Source organism: Rhinolophus sinicus, linkage group LG10, assembly GCF_036562045.2.
Source record: "Rhinolophus sinicus isolate RSC01 linkage group LG10, ASM3656204v1, whole genome shotgun sequence".
NCBI lineage: Eukaryota > Metazoa > Chordata > Mammalia > Chiroptera > Rhinolophidae > Rhinolophus > Rhinolophus sinicus.
This window is the reverse complement of record NC_133759.1, coordinates 11,368,207-11,387,116: the sequence shown is the minus strand read 5'-3', so window position 1 is coordinate 11,387,116 and position 18,910 is coordinate 11,368,207. Positions and strand designations below refer to the sequence as shown.

The following is an 18,910-nucleotide window of genomic DNA, read 5'->3' as shown; positions in this document are numbered from 1 at the left end:
GTCTTCTCCATATCCTTCCAGTGTCCTCCTTTGCCCTTTGGGCAGAGACTAGGCCGAAGCAGTCAACTCAGCTACCTCAACTGTAAATGAGCTCATGTGGGTGGTTCCCCCTTAAACCGTCCAGCAGTGATTTGCATAATAGAGTGGCCTGTGAGCTCTTACTTCCTGGATCGTTTCCTGATCCACCATACCACCTCCCTCACTCTTCGGTGGCATTTTGTTCGGACATCCCCCACCCTACCCCCACCCCCAACTTCGCGTGTGTCCTCCCCGGGTTTAAGCCTAAGGGATGCTTTGCTAGGGGACGGCAAGATCTGCAATAACCCAACGCCTGGACTTCCACTACGTTGGCGGCACAGTCCTGCGCGAGTCGCACCGTCCCCCCACCCCCACCTTAGACTGACTCTGGACTGGCATCGAGAAAAGCTAGAAGAAAATAATCGCTCGGGGCAGGGGTGTGGTAGTTTTTCCCGACCCTGGTATATTTCCCGGTACTTCTTCGTGCCCCGCGGTGCGGGTAGAGGCTCAGGGACAGGCCAAGAGCCGCGGTAGGAGAGGTGGCAGTGGCAGGAGAGGTAGCAGCCGCGCGGCTCCGGGCGGCTGAAATGCGCTCCGCCCCTGGGCATCCTGGAGGGCAGCCCGCAGGTGGCAGCGCCGGGTGGCGGGCTGGATGGGGGAAGGGGAGGGCTCGGCGCGCGTCGGGCGGTGACGTTTAGCGCGTAGGGGAGGTGCGAGCCGCCCCTCCGCCCGGAGCCATGGCGAGAGGCCGCACCGCGGCCGCTGCATCAGTGCCCTTACCCACAGCAGCGCTCGGGTCCGCCGTCCCGGGGCCCACCCGGCCGCCGCCCCGGTTCGCCCTGAGCCAGTGACTCCAGCGCGTCTCGAGCCAGGCGCCCCCTAGAGAGGGGCTGCGTACGGGAGGGAGCGCGGCGGAGCCTGAGCGCCCCGATTACCCGGACGACCCCCGCGTTCCGGAACCCCGGACCCGGAGCCTGGGAGCGCCAAGTCGGCGGGCGTGTAGCAGGAGAAGGAGGCGCCAAAGCCGAACCTCGCCGCGCGCGCCCGGGTGCCGCCCGGCCGGCTGCTGCAGGAGAGGAAACCGGAGCCGCCGGGCGGCCGGGGCCGGGCGGAGGACAACGAGGAGGCAGGGAGAGGCCAGGAGAGCCGAGCGGCGGGACAGCTCCGCGCCTGAGGCCCCCGGGACCGCTCCTGCTACGGGGCCGCGCTGCGTGTGCCTCTCGCGGGTAAGCCCGGGTTCCGCTTGCCCGTGCCTCAGGCGCATCGGGCCCGGGGGCTGGTTGGGGAAGGACGCGGGTGTTCTGGGAGTGTGGGCGCGTGATGTGGTGGCGGCGGGAGAGGCCAGGAGCTGGGACCCTGCGGGGGCTCCTGTACCGATCGCATCTGCGGGAGGCCTGCGGGTGGCTCACAGGGGCTCAGAGGGTGCCGATAGGGCATCGTATTGGTCACTCCGTGTGTCCTGGATTCCGGGTTTCGGCACTCCGAGGTGACAGTGAGGCGACCTTCAGAAAGCCCCGTGCTGAGCCAGGCGAGAGCACGAGCAGCACCTCGATTCCCATCCACCCGCAAAACTAATGTAAATGACATCTGTATGTGCCTGGGGTCACCGGTCAGATGGCTTATAGGACCCCCCCACCCCTTCCATTCTGAGAGTTAACAAGTTCACTTTGTCACTTTTTTGACATGAGTTTTAGAATTCTTTTCCAATCTTCAAGGTCAGCCTCTTGCAGGTTAAAACAAATGTAATGAAATGTATCGTTTCGTTTGTTTGTTTGTTTGTTTTGTAAGGTTGTGTTTAGGGAAGCACATGTCAAAAGCCCAGCTGCTGGCGGGCTGGCGCCGGATGCCCCCTACCCATTAAGCCTCAGTGTTTTAGAACCCTTCTCTGCACTTGTCCAGAAACTGAAATCAACCTCCGCTTTCAGCGACCTCTTCAGTCTGAGTGTTTAGGCCTCGGATTTTTTTTAAAAACTTTTTTTCCTGATATGCTTTACCAGAACGTAGTTGTTTCAAACAAATGTGTAAAGGAACTTGTAGGCAGGACGGATACTTTTTCCTGGAGCTCTTTTGGTTATTTGTGGCAGGGGGTGACAGACACCACAGGGAAACAAGCTAGCAACAGGGTCCTTTCCAGTTTCCAACTACAAGAGCAGCAGAGAGGGAGGTGGTCAGACTGAGCAAGGATCAGCTCTGAACCGTCTGCACTGGGGAGGTTCTCCCCAGTTCCAGTGGAGGATGACAGGTGGGGAGCTTGGCTGGAAGGTTCAGAGTTGGACCTGGAGTGACAGATGGCCTTTCTCTTTTGGTTTGGAAAGGTCACACTCATGTGCCCTTTGCTCTCTGACCCCAGTGTTGTCACAGCAGTGCCCATGCAAGTGTAGACTGAGCCACCTGGAGAGCTGAGCCTGGGTGGGGATGCTGAGCTGTGTTAGAAAGCCATGTCCAGGGGCAGCAGGTTTGGCAAGAGTTGGATTTCAGCTCGGTCTGGCCCAGCACTAGCCATTTCCTGTTTGCTGCCCCAGGGACCTGTGAGATTTGGTTTCCCATCCCCAACTCTCCCTGGAGAGTATATCCATCCTGGCTGTGTTGCCTAGGCTCTTTCTAAAAGGACACTGGCCTTGGAGTGGGAAACCCGGATTCAAATTCCAGCTCCTCTTTCTCTTTACTGGCTGTGTGACCTTGGGCTCTTGTTTAACCTTTCTGACCTGGCTTTCCCGTCTCTGGGATTGCCCCTTACCCAAAGAAGAAAACAAACCTCCTTGGACTGTGGTAAGGATTAAAATTTTTTAAATTAAAGTGTCAGTAAAAGTGTGACTCAATGACCTGTGAGGGTTTTCAGGTCTCATTCCAATATCACTGGGTAACCTTGTTGAGCCCCACAGGGATAATAAAGCAGGTATTATAGTACTAATTATTATCTTGTAGGTTTAGTGTGTGGGTCAAATTAGGCCATGTAAAGAGGCTTTGAAAATAAAAGAACATCGCTTGAATTGAAAGGAGTTCCTAAACTGTTTTTTCTTTTCTTTTCCAAATAAACAGCATCTTAGTGTTTGCCGTCCGATGTGGACTTTCTTCCTGTCATTGCCTTCTGAGCCCCTGCCTCAGACCTTGCACATAGTAGGTCTCTGTAATTGTTAGATGAGTCTGGGCTCCCCATCTTGACCGTGTGTTCCCAAGGTGGAGAGCAGACCTTGGGCTTCCTCTGCGCCATCAGCTGTCGGTATTTTCATGGACTCGATCGTTCTGTTGCTCCATACAGCTCTTAAGACAGCCAAGAAGGGCAAGCAGGCAAGTGCCCATTTTTCGTACAATGGGCAGTTCTCTTTTTTCCCTTTAGGACTCAGTGGAGAAAGGCACTAGAGGAAGAGTTCATTGAAACTGACTGAGAGTTCCAGATATTAAATCAAGCCTTTCACCTGGGCTGTAGTTCACCTGGGAAGTTTAATAAACTTGGGGATAATGTGACAACGACCAGCCTCTTCTGATGCATAATGATTATGTGACCCTTGGTTTTGAAGATGATCTATGTAACTCGTCTGTACTTGGCATGGACCTTGACTCTTATGAGGAAGGACAGACGGATGCTCCTTTTAGGAGATTAAGGGGAGAATTGTCTCCACCATCCCCAGGGTTCTTAGATTTTATTTTATAGTGTTGGGTGAGTGTCTGTTGTATAGAGACACACTGTCGAATGGGTCTTCTGGTTCCTCCGGCCTTTTTTCATTCTTTTTGAACAAATGTTCCGTATTCTGACTTACCTTCTTATTAAGTATATCCAAGCGGAGGCCACCTGCAGTGTAGAAAAGTTCAAAGTTTTAGCGAAGGGCGGTAAATAATAACATGTAGATCTGAATGCCTCTGAGCTACATATAATCCCAAATGATGTGCAGATGCTTAAAGAAAGACTTTGACAGGTGTCTTATGAAGGGCTGAGTGGCATTATTATTCATTGAGAAGCTCACTTAATTGTGTGTTTATTAATAGTGCACCTGAGGTGGAAGGGGGTGGAAGCAAGGTAAGCTCTTAAAACCCTTCTTTGGGCTTCTGGTCCAGCATTCAAGGAAGGGTTGCTCCCAGCCTCACTGGGTTAGTGGGGAGAGCTTTTCCGAGAAGCACTGTAAATCTCTTTGGTAAAGACTAGCAAATGGTGACTTCTCAGGAGGCCACTGACAGCCTTTGGGAGTCTTTTGGCCTCCATGTCTCAAGCTGCGAAATGGATTATATTGATGCTTCTTAAACTTGCCCCAATGAAACCCTGGAAAAGGGGATCGGTAAGCTCAACCTGAGGTTTTCCGCACTTTTCAGTATTAGTTCAATGATTCTTGTGATGAAGAGCAGAACGCAGGATTCATCTTGTTTGTTTTAAGATAAAAATAATTTAAATTGCTGTTTTGAGTCAAAAAGCACCAAGGAATATGCACCTTATTTTCCCTGGGGCCCTGGGGGCTCCCCACAGCACAAGTGTGTGTACCCCAGTGTCACACGGAGTGTCATGCGGGGTCTCTGCTCCCGCTCCCCACATAAGAACGCAGGACATGGTGAGGCCAAAAAGGAACACCCACGGAGCCATAGATAGGGGAGTCATACCAGTATAGTCTCGCTGGCAGCTGGGTTGGAGACACAGGAGGCAGGAGCCACACAATCCGCAATCCACACTCCGCCACCTACTAGCTCAGCCACCATCTTCTTGCCAGCCCCCATTTTCTGCTAGCATATAGCCCCGGGAGTTATATTAGTGGCCAATGGCTCACTGGTTACAGCTGAAGGCCAACTATACACAGCTGATGGCCATCCAATCACAGTTGATGGCCATTTACTACCTGAGCCAGCACTTTTCCACATGAGGGCGAGAGCCTGGAAACTGCACTCCTGGCTCTGTCCCCACACCCAGTTTCAGAATTTTGGAGCTGGATTATTTCTAGGGTCGCTTCTAGTTCCAGACTTGATGAAATGCCAGGACATTTAAAAGTAGAAGCTAATAGGTAATCTCCTTCCTAGAGGAAATGGATTTTGTACTAATATCTGAAAAGGATGCTGAAATACTGAAGGGAAATGGGTATATTAGTAAATTAAAGAACCACCAGAATATAAATTATCTGGATTTGAATGTTAAGGAAGATCATGCTGTGGGTCTTCAGGGGTCTTTGCCCTTTTTTTTAATTTCTTTAAGAATTAGTTGAAAATAACCGTGAACACGTCGATTAAGTGGTTTGACTTTCTGAAAAGCACCCCTTTGGCGTATCATTCAGAGCACTTCACTCTTCATTGCACGTCTCCGTAATGACTAGACGTATTTACTAGATAGAGTATGATTATGTTGATTAAAAAATGCTGCTGTCTCTTGATTTGCATTCACACAGATTAGCTGTTAGCAAATCCTGCATTCGATTACATAGATGCAAGTTGATTAATGTCACTTAAAATGGATATTAATTAGTAGGGATATGGGATTTTTTTCTTCTCCATGTTTGGAGACAAAAACCATCCATGCATGTGGAGAACCATAGGATTTTAGAAGTTCTCCAGTTCCTCTGGTTTTGGTAAAATCAAGAAGTCCTTCCAGGCAGTTCTATAACATCAACAGCATATGCTGTGGGCCTGGATTTTTGTTTTTTGGGGTTTTTTTTTTCCTTTTTTTGATGATCACATTCTGGGAGCTCTCAGTTTTGAACTTTTGCAAAAAGTAGGGGAGGCGTGGTCCAGTGCATGCCTGCCTCCTGTTGTTATGGTCCTTATCAAATAATTTCCAGTCTGGGATATGGTCAGAAACACAAAATGTCTCCCTAGAATGTTGGAAATGGCTTGGTTTCCTTTGTGTTATTGACTCCTGAATTTGAACCAGGAAGAGCTGGTGAGTAATGAGTGCAGAAGCCGCCCTTGAATTTCTGTTTGTCTGAGGGCCGCTGGGAAACTTTCCCTGGGGAGTGGAGAGGAAACATTTCTTTGACCTCCAGGAGCATCTCTTGTCCTCAATGTGATGAGAAAGGCAGGGAGTGAGTGACTACAGATGGCTAGGCTGTTTTTGCCAGGGGGACTAAGGGTCCAGATTCACGGTGGAACCAAGTGGCTCTGGCCTGGATGGAGAATGGCCGTGAGAAGAAGGCAATCTCATGAGACGGACATGCTGACTATTGCTGTTTCTGCCTGACTTTTGGTCCCTGCTGTCAGGTGTGTGTGTGTGGGGGGTGTCGGGGGTGGAGGGGGACCTATAGTTATCTGCACACCTAGGAGGGAGCTTGTTAGACCTGCAGAATCTCAGACCCGCCCCACGCCTGCTAAATATGAATCTGCACTTTAAACACATCCTCAAGTGGTATTAATGCTCAGACACCCCTGCACAGTTATACAGAATGTTCTTTTCTGGTGCACAAGGCCAGACTTCGTAATGTTGGGAAGAGCAAATGGCCCCCACACACTTGCTCCTGCCCTACTTGGGAGAGTTGGTGCTCAAGCTGGATTCACCCTTTTGCTCTCTACTGAAAGGAGAGGGGCTAGGGTTTCTCTGTGAAGGTCGCTGAACCCGTTCCCTCCCCAACGCCCACCTCTTCCCTTCCTTAAGTTGTGTGCAGCGGACTGTAAAATGGGAGGGTCCAGGAAGGGAAGGGACACCTGTCTTGCTAAGTCAGTAGTGAGGGAAAGCTGTCCAGAACCCAGCCAGTCATTTACCCTCCCTACGCCAATACACACCTAAAACATTGGGTGATGTTTTGAGTTTTCAACAATATGCCAGAGCAGTGAATAGGCAGTTCTCCCCAAACTGTCCTACCAAGTAGTTGAAACAGCCATCCATCTGTCCACGCACTCACCTACTCTTTGAACAAATCTAAAATGTCAGGTCACATGCGCTGTGCATATGGGAGATTACGAGATAGACAGAGTGACAGAATGGAAGCCACATAGAAGGGAAGTGGATCTGACCCCAGTGTATGTAACCTCTTCCTCACCTTCCTTTCCTCCCTCGTGCTTTCCAAGCAGGTGGGGAGCCCTCAGCCTGCCCTGCTCTTTCCATAAGCTCATGCGGAAGTGGGAGCAGATAACCTGTCCTTGCCAAATTCTTTTTTTTGCCCCCAAGGTGCCCAAGTCACCCAATCTGAGAGATGAAAGGGATTTTATTTCTAAAAAAAATAAAAATGTAGTAAAATACATATGACATAAAATTTCTCGTTTTAAAGTGTACGGTTTTGTGGCGTTGAGTCCATTCACACCGTTGTGCAAATATCACCACCATCTATCTCCAGAACTTTTCCATCCATCTCCAGAATTTTTTCAGCCTCGCAAAATGAAACTGTATTGATTAAACACTAACTCCTCGTTTCCCCCTCCCCTCGGCCCCTGAATCTCACATAAGGGGAATCATACAATATTTGTCTTTTTGTATCTGGCTTATTTCACTTAGCGTAATGTCTTCAGGGTTCATCTGTGTTGTACCATGTACCAGAATTTCATTCTTTTTTAAGGCAGAATAATATTGCACTGTGTGTCTATACCAGTTCATTCATTTATTCTTCGGTGGACACTTGGGTTGCTTCAACCTATTGACGATTGTGAATAGTGCTGCTATGAACCTGGGTGTACAAATACCTGTTTGAGTCCTTGCTGTCTCTTCTTTTGGGTCTTACCCGCAAGTGGAATCATTGGATCCTATGGTAATTCTGTTTAATTTTTGAGGCATCACCCTACTGTTTTCCTCAGTTGGCTGCACCATTTTATATTCCTACCCACAGTGCACAAGGGTTCTACTTTCTCCATCTCCTCATCAACATATGTTATTTTCTGGGGTTTTTTTTTATAATAGCCATCCTCATGGGTGTGACGTGGCTATTTCTTTTGACTCACTTTTCTCCCTTCGTTCTGTTATTCTCCCAACACTAGCCATGGTCCTTGCCTTGCTTTGAGATGTGGGGAATTCCTGAAAGATGAGGAGCTCTTGCTTCAACCCTTGCTCTTGACTGCTGCTTAATTCTGAGGCCGTCGCATTTAATTCATTTAGTAAGTGTGATGGGACTCAGGTTCATAAGGCTTCTAGAAGCTACTATTGTTTATGGTCTATGTTTAAGGTCGTTCCCTCCTCCCATGTATTTTGAATGGAAATTGGAGTATGTGAGTTGGGGGACTCCAGAGGATAACAGTAAAAGGGCAGCTCAGTAAGACAATACATTACATTTGTGAGTCTGAATGCAGAGTTCTAAGAATAAATTTGGTTTGCCTGTTGGGCCTTATCTTTGAGTGGGGGTGTTTGGTGGTTTGACATCTGCAGATATCTGGCAGCCCAGTTGTGTCAAGGGCTGTTTATTATTATTATTAAAAGAGGGGTCCAAAGATATGGGCCTTGCCTGCGTTGTAGAATTTCAAGTCCGGGAAGAAAATTGGAGGTTTTACTTAAACTAAAGGGACAGGCAGATTTCTTGTCATGTTACAAACTTGGAATTGGTAGGCTTTGTGCCGAGGGATTAAAAACACCAAACAAACAAACAAAAAGAAAAACCAAACCTATGATTTAGGAACAGCAGCATAATGATTTTAGAGGAAAGGTGGGGGGCAGGAAAATGAGCAGCTCGTTATATGTATGACTCACTTGGGCTGTGTCTGTGTTTCATTTGGGTGCAGAATGTCTCAGACAGTTGGTTTACTGGCTTTCATAGTAGAGAAGAAAAAAGTATCATCCAGATGGTGGGTATTTCATTTCAACCTTTGCATCTAGAATATGTTTTCAATAAAATGCTGAACACTATGGGAATTGCAGTTCTGTTTTATGTACCCGAGTGGGGTGCACCCTTATTTTCATCCCTTTGTTAAAAAATAAAAACTTACAGATTTAACAAGCTGTCTGGATAAACTGTGGCATACTATTGGTGTGTTTGATGCCGTGTTCCTTTTTTCTTTCCCCTTTAAGATTGGTACTTTGTCAGTGCTGAGCTTAGCAGGGAGCTCCTTTTTATGACAGCCAGTTCCTGAATCTTACCTTATATGATAACCTCATATGGTTAATAAGAAGATGACGTGATATTGGATGTTTGGTACAGAGTAAGCATTTTGTGTCCACCATTATTATTGCTATTATTGAACTCCTTTGGGTCCATTCATCCATAATCATTTCGGAGCATATATTCTATGCCATGCCCTAGTGGCACGTGCTGGCCTCCACGGTCGTGGCGCTGGCGGAAACAGCCCCCGTGCCCTAAGGCAGTGATGTGGCCCATGGTTTTTGCTCACCTAACCACTGACTTCCCTCCTTTGAGGAGAAAGGGTTAACTTTGCAAGGATTCCAAGGTATTAGAGAAATGCCTTTGGACTTGATATTTGGCCACAGATATGAAGACATTTCCAAAGTCTCTTGTGGACAAAGTATAGTGTAGTGGTAAATATTCAAGGAAATATCTTTCTCTTTGAGAGAACAGAACACTCTTACTGTTACAACAGTAGATAAAAAGTGGGACAAACAAATCATTGGGAAAATAGACTAAAATGTTGACTGATGCAGTAGATGTGTTTATACTGTACTTGGAAGATAGGAAAACATTTTGTATTATTAAATGGGAAATCCTAAGTCCATGAGGAGTGTCATAGCAATTATTGAATGAGTGTTCCCTGGAAAACTTTTAGCTGGGCTAAGGCTCTTGATACTAGAGGAGAAGTGACACTGATGTGAAAGGGGATAAAGAAAATGAATATTCCTGGGAGTTTGGTTGTCTTATAATCAGACTTTTATCCTGTATGGTATACTGAATTCTCTGTTTGGCAAGTGGCAGCATGCCAGAGAGTGATCAGCGTAATCAAATCTGACAATTTCCCCTCCACAGACTGGAAGTTGCATCCAGGTTTGGTCACTAGGATGGAAAAGCGATGCAGTTTGTAGACCTTCCACAGAGAAGGCCCATGGCAGGGCAGGGGTGTCATTAGGAGAGGCGGCTGGCTTCACCTTGTGCCCCAGGCCGGTGTGTGGTCCCAGACTCATCTACCTCCAGGATGACTGAGACCTGCAGTGGAAGCTCTGGCTTTAGTTAAGATGAGAGAGGGTGGCGACTTCAGCTCCGGTAGTAAGTGACTATGTGGATGGAAACAAGTGAATCCCTTTGAATGATGTTGAGATAAGGCATGCTCTTTGAAAGGAGGGTGGTAAGGTGGGGAGGGGCGGAGGCAGGGATGAGGCTGAGATTTCCAGATGGGATTAGCACCACATAGTTGTACAGGGCTGAGGACCAGGAGGACCATTTTGAACATGCTGAGTTTGATGTGACATTTCCACGTGGAGAAGTTTAAGGCAGTGGGACTTTTGAGCCCGACTCATGGAAGAGAGAGCCAAGTGTGAGGTAAGGGCTTGGGGTGCATTCCATGTAGACAGTAGTGATGTCCTGTGTAGAAGAATTCACAGAGGACTGACCAGAGGTTGACCAGAAGGAAACCAGATGTGCTGGGGGAGAAAGTATTCTTGCAATGAAGGGAGGGGTTCATGGGGTCATTCTGCTCTGAGAGGCCAAGTAAGATAAAGGCTAAAATGTCCTCTGGGTTTATTTATACATGGTAGGTATGCAAATATTTGTAGAGTTGTCACTCCGTTTTCCATGGCTCAAAATAGACGCCGGCTTAGCCCTGTGAATATCTTATAATAACATCTTGGCTATAAGAATTCTTGCAGCGTTCGTGCAAATTTGCAGGTTTCCTTGCCAAGTATCATGTATGCTTATCTCACGGGTGTCCATATTTTATGAATTCCTGAAATTAGTGCGCTCAGAATTAGAAAGCTTGCTGCCCTTCCTTGGGATTCTTATACACCTGCTTGATCTTTTACAGTTTGTACCATTAGAGTTATAGAATCATGGTAAAATTGGGGGGAGGCATTAGAAATCGCTTGTTTTAGCAAACATACTCCTGCAGACTCATCAGACTGGATAAGTAAGAATTTAACCATACCAGCTGTTGGTGAGGATGTGGGACAACTGGAAGCCTCACGCACCACATAGAAAGAACAACCACTTGGAAAATTGGCAGTATTTCCTAAAGCTGAACATATATATCACGACCCAATGATTCTCTCCTGGGCTTATACACAACAGAAGTGAATGCTGGGTACTTAGTTCCCAGCAGCCTTACTTACGATAGCCCCAAATGTCCATTAACTGGTGATTGTATTAACCAGTTGTGGTACGTCCGCACAATGGAATACTACTCAGCAATAAAAAGGAATGTAATACTAATAATGCCACCTATGGATGAAAATAAAACGTTGCGCAAACAAGGCCAGACACAAAAGTATATGCTGTATGATTCCATTTTCAGGACGTTAACAACAGATAGAACTAGCCTGTGATAAGGATCAGAATACTGGTGGTTACCTGTGAGAAGGTACTGACCATATAAAGTGTATAGGTAAGTAAAAATTAATAGAGCTGAATGCAAAAGATAGTAAAGGTTCTAACTTGACAACTATTTGATTTTAATGCAACATGATATAAAATATTTGTTCCACAGAATATAACTGTGCTCTAACTTGTAGTTTTCATCCCATCTCCCGCCCCCCGATTGGAGTCATTTAGAAAACACGCACACCCCAGTAGATGATCTTTCAGGCAGCTGTTGTCCAGTCTTTGGGGTAACGAAGCCTGGGTGTTTAATTTTTTCCTTGGTTCACCAGGGTATATTGTTACCGTTGTGGGTCAGGGCTTGGAATAGGATGAAGTAATAAGGACACGCCAAAGGTACAAAATTGATAAGGGGGTGGGAGGAACTTTTGCCAAAAATTTAAGTAATCAAGATAAATAACATTTTAGTGCAACATGAAAAAAAGAAAAAAATTTAATGCAAAAGAAATCTATGATGAACAAAATATCAAATTTCTTCATGAAGACAAAATTGGCATTCCTGAATTTTCCCCGTGCCTCCGGCTCCACGATGCCTTGGTAAGGCACTGTTGTGGGCCGGAAGATGGATCCAGGGAGATTCTTGAAGGCTTGAGGACCATAGGCTTGACCTGGATGTATGACCTAAAAAGAGTGACAGTGAAAGGACAAAGTTGGTAGGTAAAGACTGAAATAGAAATTGGTCACGTTAATGCTTTTAGCGTGTTGTGAATGGATACAACATGGATTCTGTGTCTTGGAAAGGATTCTTCTCAGTATGGTACACATTCCAGCAAAAGGGAATACTGTGTAAAAGTAATTATAGTCCTTAAAATGCTGTAATTCTTTTAAGTTTTTGTGAATTTTGCAGTGGCATTTAAACTTATGGCATTGCTGTTATAAATCACAGCAGGAAATTGTCCAGGCTCTGGTAACTTATTCATGGCACTAACAAGGTATAAAAACATGGTCTTTAGTGTGTAACAGTGTTTAGCAGTAAAAGAAGTTAATGATTGACCACCTTTTGGAAATCACCCGATTGCTATGATATAATTACTTGGTGGGCGGGGATGGAATCGAGCGATTTCCTAGCCTTGATAGTGCATGCTTACAAACCCACCCCGTGCTATTGTATGTTACCAAGAGTCATTTTTGAAATGTGGCCTTCTTTGTCTTTTCTGGTGAATAAGCGCCATGTGTCATGTCTATCTGGCTCTTCCTTGCAGTCAGGATGTGTTGCCTGGACTGAGAGAGAGAGATCCCAGATTTTTCAGCTCCTCTTCCACTTGCTATGGATACTACTGTATCAGTGCCAACTGGAGTCTCCTCTCCGTCACTTTCCGCTCGGCTTCCCTTTAAAGCTGAAATCCTTCCCCTTCCCGATGCTAAGGTGCAGTTGCTGTAAGTACGAGAGGGCTTTGAAAAGTGTACTGCAATGGGAACTCGTTTAAAAAAATAGTACCAGAAAGGGTTAAAACTTCCCAACTTTGCAGATCTCGTTTCTTTGTTCTTATCCCCTGCCCCTTTCCAATTGTGCTGTGTGTGGTTTCCTCCTAGCAACAGGCAGTGGGCAGTGGGGAAATCAAACCTGAATGACAGACTCCCCTGTCAGAGACGTTCCTCCCCAGACAGTGAGTCACCAGGTCTCCTGGAGGGGCCTGTACCTCCCCAGCAGGTCACACTTGGTGGGGTCATAGTGGTCTTTTCATGGATGTGGAAAGATTTTCATTAGGATTTCCATTTTTTAAAAAATCGATATTGGGCTGTTCAGATCTTTTCTTTTGTTTGTGTTAGTTTTGGTAAGTTGTATATTTCAGGGAGTTTGTCCGTTTCATCGAAGCTGTTGAATGTATTGGCATAACTATTATCCTTTTAATATCTGGAAGATCTCGAGTGATGTCCCCATCTTTTATTTCTGATATTTGTCTTTCATGTTGAGAGTGTATCTCTTCAAAGGAACTACTGGATCCGAGGAATTTAGTTTAGGAAAACAGGTGGGCGTGGATTCAGGAAAGGGAGGATGAAGTCCATGGAGGAAATAAAGCCTGGATTTGGGGGAGGGCAGATGGGCGGGGACCTGACCCTATGGTGGAGGCCTCTCTGGAGGAGGAGTGGTCACATGGGTGGTGAGCTCATTAGGCTGGGGACACCAGCTGTGCTATTATTAGGGCTGTTGGAGTCCTGGGCAGATGTTCTTAGGCCGAGTTCCAGCCTTGTTCACTTCCCACATATGGCATAACACAGTACTTGGAGAAAGAGCCACTCGGTAACAAATAGCTTTTCCATGAAGCACAACACTACTTTTTTCCCACGAACTTTTTCCTTTTCTGTCTCTTTCTCTGTCTTTCTGTGTCATTTCCTCTCGCTGCTGTTCGTTCTCTGCCTTGCCTGCTCTGTTTCCTCTTTGTTCCTTCTCCCAGTGCCTTTCCCCCTCTTTGTCCCTCTTTCTCTGTTTTCCTCTCTGCGTCTCTCTCCCCCTCCCTCCTTCCCCCTTTCTTCCTTTGTCTCTCTCTCTCTCTCTTTCTCTCTTTCATGTTCTTCTCACCCCCTCTATTTTGTGTTCCTCCTCCCTCCCTCCCTCCCTCCCATACTTCCTATTTTCTCCTTTGAGGGCCTTTTTATTTAAACCCTTGTGGAACTAGAAAAGGACACAGTGGGACATGAAGACAGTTGGCCTATTTTCGCTTGACAGTGAACCTCAGGGTTTCATAGAAAACATAAGGAGTGCAGGTAAGTCTGAGGGTGGCTATACACTGGAGATTGTTTGGACAACCACCTGTTTTAAATGACACGGCCAGCTTATGCCCTCTTCGCTCCTGTGGTATAGTGGTGGCTGTAGGGCCGTCGTAACCCCAACAGACTGATGAGCTGGCCAGGGGCACGGGCTATTTTTGTTTATGTTTACATATGGTTTGTGTGTTGTTGGTTTGGCTGATGACCTCGCTTGCCGCTGTTGTCCTGGATCTTGCTGATGAACTTTTATTCGTAAGCTTCCATGTGGCCAAGCTTCTGTTCTCCTCGTTTTTATAGTACCCCAGTCTCCTCTTGCAGTCACAGGGTACAGTCAACATCAGATTGACTTCAATTATTGTTCTGGGGGCCTGAATTTCTGCAGGATATGTGCCATTGTGTAATATGACCTCCGTGATCTTCTTTAAAGCGCAGAGTAATGCAAGCTTCATTGTTGAAATTCCCCACGATTTCTTTCAGAGTGCTGATGTTTTGACATATTTACATTAATTTTGTAGCCATGACACAAAAGCGTCTTATTTTTATTTCAAAAATAGTGAAATACTCCATGCCTACATTAGTGTCACGTCTTACTCTGATAATGTCAACAACTGTCAGGAGTAGTTTTAGAAAAGATTCTAGAACCTGGGCATTTTTCTTCCAAAGAAAGTAAATGTTTTAGAGAAAATTCTTTTTTCGATTTGAGAAATCATTTAGTTGTCAGAAAGATTTTTCGAAAGTCCAAAAGCCAAACTGTAGAGTGAGATCAGCATGAGAAGAGAGAGATACTGAGCTGGGCAACTATGTAATTATTCACGTTGATGTCTCTGCTAATTCAGAGAGGGAAAGAAAAACAGGAAGCACTTTTTTTCACTTCCCTAACTTTATCTGAAGAAGGGGAGTGATTCAGTAGGGAGCCCTTTTGCACAGCGGCGGCCCCAGCTCCTAACAGGCCGTGTACGTGCTGGTGCTGGAGCGCCAGGCTGCGAGGCAACGTGTGTACAGGCCGTATCGCAATGGCTTTGCTGAGTGGTTTATGTTCATTCCAGAAACATGGTTGGTTCTGATCTAATAGGTCTTCAGCAGGTAAGAGTCACCTGTGGTGGGAGCCAGGGCATTCTTGGCAGAATGGGGAGCTGGAGATCTACTTAGAAAAATGACTGCTAAGGGTATGTTGAATGCCTTTCCTGGGCCAGCTATTGAGGTATGATAGTAAAGCAGACAGTCCAGTTTTGGGAGGACAGGCGAGAGAGACACAAATGAGTAACAGATGTAGGATGCAATTCCAGGTGGTGACTCGGGGTAATAGAAAAGGAGGGTAGGGAGGCTGTGGGTGCGCAGGTTCCTAACACTGGGGGTGGGTGGGGCGAGGGGCCTTGGGAAACACAGAGCCAGAACTTCCTGGGCAAAGCAAACAGCAACTGTGGAGACCTCTGCCAGAAGGCCAGTGTGGCTGGAGTGTAGGGACCCCCTTGGGGAAGTGGACATGGACGAGGGGGATGGTCAGGGCAGCCCTACAGCCCATCGGCTTGCCAGGTGGGAGTCAGGACTTGAGATTTTAATGAGTGTGATTGGAAAGAACGCGCTAAAGGATTCTGGGCAGGGGAGTGACATGCGTTGATTTACTTTTTCCATATCCCCCAGCTGCTGTGCGGAGAGCAGGAGCAGAAGAAGGGAGAGTAAGAGAGGGTTTGGTGTTGGTGCAGGCCCAGGGAGAGTAATGGCAGCCTGAGGCCAGGTGGAGGGTGTGATGTGCGCAGGGGTGAGGACACCTGAGCCAGGACACCTGGCTGTGGATGCGGGAAGCTTGGCAAAGAAGAGTTGAGGGCGATGCTTAGATCTTACATACGTTCTAAATGGAATTTTTAACATCAGAAAGCATTTACAGAATGTACAGATCCTGGTGTGAGACATCTTTATATGTGTTTTGTGTGTCACATAGTGGGGGACTGCTAGGTTAACGTTTTCCCAATACCAAAGAAATCAGTGGAGACAGCGTCATCTCAAGCTGGAGCTGAAAGCTGGGAGGGACCTGAATGACTTCTCGGCCGAAGGAAGAAGGTGACTCTCAAACTTCATCCCAAATCAGTCAAACCATTGAACACACCGCCACGAGAAAAGGGGACAGTGCACCTCAGGGCCCAGTATCGGCAGCACTGGATTGTAGTTGACCATAGCGATTTAAATTTTCAAAACTGAAAAATGTCCGAAGGTTCTTAAAGCTAGTGGGTAATATTTTCTTAGTGTGTGTGTGGCAAATTTTGCTTAGTCTGTGCCTGGATACAGTGCCCGACTTGAACTTTACTATTTTAAAAATGCTTCTCTTAGAAACTAGAGTAGGGTTGTCTGAGGTGCGTTTCCAGTTTCCTCATGGTGTGGATGACGGCATTTCCCCCCAGTGAGGATCCAACTTTCGGGGACCAGGGAGATGATACAAAGGTGAAAGGGCTGATCCAGGGTTTATCGTTCTCACTCTCGCTCGCCTCAATAGTCTGAGATGGTTTCCCTCCCTGCAAGGCCGCTGGCCATGATTCACGGGGAGGAGTGAGTGCGGGGGGGTCTGCTTCTCCACCCTCAGGCTTGGAGGTACCCAGTTAGGAAGGTAGCAGGTTCCCTGGCACAGCACATGCTGATGCTCAAGCGGGTCAGAGACTGACGTGATCAGCGAAGAGTCTGGGGAGAGCGCATCCTCTTGGAATGCAAAGTTTTTGAGGACAGAAAATCATGGTTTCTGGTAGAATATGATAAGGATAATCAACACGGGAGCTGGGCTTATTCTAGGATTGCAGTACGTGAGGCTGAGTGGGGCCTGTCCGGTGTTTCCAGAATGTACTGTTGCTTCCCAGGCAGTGGCCACAGGGCTTGTGTATGCAGCACAAAAGGGCTGTTCATTGCCCCCTGCTATTGATGGCCCCGGTGAGTCTCGTCAGGCATGGTGTGAGGCTCCAGGATATGGCTCCAATTCGCCGAGAGTGTGTCAACCTGAAAAGACTTCTTCCCCCCTCTGAACTCTTCTAGGCCTCTCCACTGTCCTATTGGCGTCTGAATACATACATACCAAATTATTAAACAAGATTAATGCCGATGGCCATTGCGTTTATTAAGGTTGGTTACACCACTATTGTCCTATTTTGTTTCCTCACTTTTTTTTTTAATCACCCCAGGACTGTGACACCAATATTTTTTAACTCCCTTAGACAAGTATGGTGGGTCCTGGTCCTCCTTAAAATGAAACTCCATTGTCATTGGAATTAAAACACTGGCTGCTTTGTTTGGAAGTGTGGGAAGGAAGGGATTTTTCCTGTTGTATGTGATCCAGTCAGCTCTTTTAGAAATCTAAATTCTGGGCTCCTGTTTCCTCAAAAACTGATATTTCGATGTATTTGTTCTGGAACTATTAGCATGTCACATTCCAGTCTCTTTTTAATGGGCTCCGGGCAATTACTGTGGCCTTCATCTCAGCAAGTACAGTAAGCTATTCCCGAGGACAGCGTAGCTTATTAGCCAGCAGCAGGCAGCCCCTGACCCCTCATCCTGGGAGATGGTGCGAGGGGCAATTAGAGAGCCCTTGCATGGGGACAAGCGACTGCTGGAGCATAAATAATGCAATCTACCCTGTCTGTCTATGCATGTGGTGAGGCCGAGTGATTTGGTGTTCAGAAGCCTAAACCTCAAATTCTGCCCAGCATGTTTAGACTCTTTGACCTTGGAAAAGTTCTTAGCCCGCGAGCTTCCGTTTTCCCACCTATAGAATAAGACTGTGCAGTGCGATTATGGGGATTCAATAAGGTGATGTACGGAAAGGTTTGCTTTGTTTGTTGGCAGCTCGTAGCAGGCTGCATGAAGGGGGGCTCTGAGCTCCATTCCCCTGGGGTTGGGGACGTTTCAGTCTATCATCATCTTCTTTCCGCTCCCAAGCTCTCTGCCTCCATTATGGAAGCCTCACCTAGTACTTTGACCGTCTCTTCGTCACTGACGGCTTCTCTGTGCTGTTTCACCCACTGCCTCAGTCACAGCCTGGACTGTGTCATTTCCTAACCTTACCTGTTCCACCTCTGAAATCCTAAGCATAGCCGCCCTGCTCTCTGAACTCCAGTCCTCCCAGCCCTTGGCACACATTCCCTGCCCCATCCAGGTTCCTGGCTTCTCCCCTTCCACTCCATCTTGTCACCACTGAGCACCTGTGGTCCTTCCTTTGCACCACCTGGCAGAGCTCTGCCCCTGCCTTGTGAGGGCTGCTGGAGAAACTGTATGATCACGTCTCACCCAGAGTAATGACCTTGTAAAGCACCTCCAGCTGGGCCATAGGCTCTAGCCATTGGTTCTTTTCTGTTTCCTTAGGCTTCTCTGTCTGCCTTTTGCCGAACTCTCAGTGACTGCTCCGAACTCTCCATGTCTTTCTCAAATACCTCACCTCTGGCCTATAGTAGGTGCTCTTAACAGAGTGAACAGGAGCTGCAGGATTGCCGCTCCCAGCCTTCCTGTCCAGACGTTAAGTGCCTTTCTTTTCTGCTATCTCCTGTTAAGTGAAGGAGGGACGCTCTTCCTGCCTGAGACGGATTTGCTTCATCCAGTTGGATCCCACCCTCTCCCGCCGGCTCAGGAGTGGCGCTTGGTCACTCAGCCCTTCTTTCTGCCTCTTGAGCCGCGTCCTACCTGTGGACTCCATCCCACCATCCTGTGACTACTTCATACTCTCCCTTCCTCCTAGACCCCATGTCTCCCGCCACCAATAGCTCTTTGGCCCCCTCCACTGCCAGCCTCACTGAGACGTCCTCTGCCTCCTCTCTCTGGCCCTATTGCCATCAGGCACCCAAGCCCATTAT

The 18,910-nt window shown here is 47.3% G+C and overlaps 1 protein-coding gene across 2 annotated transcripts in view; it reads left to right on the top strand.

The window, feature by feature from the left end:
- Window positions 1-711: 711 nt before the first annotated feature.
- TRAK1 (trafficking kinesin protein 1) overlaps window positions 712-18,910 on the top strand; it is a 168,127-nt gene continuing 149,928 nt past the window's right edge. The window contains exon 1 of one of the 2 annotated variants that reach the window (XM_074312568.1): window positions 712-1,244. The gene's annotated coding sequence lies outside the window, so the exon portion shown is untranslated. The remainder of the gene's footprint in view (window positions 1,245-18,910) is intronic. The other variant, XM_074312572.1, reaches the window with a different exon arrangement.